General features: G+C 37.5%; 1 non-coding gene across 1 annotated transcript; it reads right to left on the minus strand.

Annotated features, from left to right (window-relative positions):
• Positions 1-700: 700 nt before the first annotated feature.
• On the minus strand, positions 701-831 carry LOC136407398 (small nucleolar RNA SNORA51). Its single transcript, XR_010751938.1, has one exon. It is a non-coding gene; the product is annotated as a small nucleolar RNA SNORA51 (small nucleolar RNA).
• Positions 832-1171: the final 340 nt, after the last annotated feature.

The following is a 1171-nucleotide window of genomic DNA, read 5'->3' on the forward strand; positions in this document are numbered from 1 at the left end:
TTTCTTGTATGAATTGTCACATAATTAGATGTTGGAAATTTCTGCTGCATAAAGATTAAACATATATTAGGCAAGAAAGTGTTAATTGCAAAAAACAGGAACTGAACTTGACCTAGTTTAGGGAATAAAGAAAATGTATTGCTTTACAGAGACTATGGGAGTAAGGAATGAATAAATTGTAAAAATGGCAGGGAAACAGCTAGGTTTTTGGAAATGAAAGCCAGGGACCAACCAGTACATTGATAGGACAGCTTCTCTCCCCACTTTTTCTTTTTCCTCTTTCTTTCCCATTCCCTCCCTCACTCCTCCCGCCTCCCTCTCTTTCTCTCTCCTTACAGTACATCAGTGTTGTTCTCCACATAGTGGGGAACCTGGACCCAGTTTGAGAACCGCATATCTATTGTGTTGGCGGGGAGGCTGCTTTCTTTCCCTAGCTCCTAGTTGTCCAATCCCAGAGATGCACCATCACTGGTTCTTGATAACCAAACATCTCAGTCCCAGCCAGGTATGGCCGGAGAGTTTCCTCTGGAGAAGCTAAAAAGCAAAGGAATTTCCTTTAAATAAAGAGAGGGAGGACAAGAGAAAAGAAGTCATGCTGGTTAAACAGAAACTAAATATATGCAGTAAAAATAATGAATGCACTATAAAACAATAAAAGAAAAGAAGCTATATGAACCTTTTTCTTTTTTTTTCCTGAACCCCATGTCCCCCCATTCACAATACAGACCAGGCAAAGGGCCAGGGCTGAGGTGTAGACGGGTGGGTATACTCTGCCTCCTCTTTCTGTACCGTCAGTGTAAGAACACAGCCTGCGGTAAGCACTGGGAGGCCTATGAACCTTTTTTTTTGCTAGTTTACAAAGCAAAGACAGGGAATTTTTATACTAATCAGGATGATAAATCACTACTTTTATGGATTATTAACAATAATTTAAAGATATCTTTTTTAAAAAATTCTAGTTAATAGATTGTTTAGAAGGTCTAATTATTAATAACTTTATTCTTCATTTGTATCACATATTAGCATAATATAAATAGTTCTAATACTTATAAAGATTCAAGCTGCCTCAAAAATATCAATGGTGTGAATGATGATAGTAAGACAACGATTTCACTACATGTCACAGATATAGTCTTTGCCATTGAACTGTAGGTAAAGTTTGCCTTTGAAT

Source organism: Saccopteryx leptura, chromosome 5 (genome assembly GCF_036850995.1).
Source record: "Saccopteryx leptura isolate mSacLep1 chromosome 5, mSacLep1_pri_phased_curated, whole genome shotgun sequence".
NCBI lineage: Eukaryota > Metazoa > Chordata > Mammalia > Chiroptera > Emballonuridae > Saccopteryx > Saccopteryx leptura.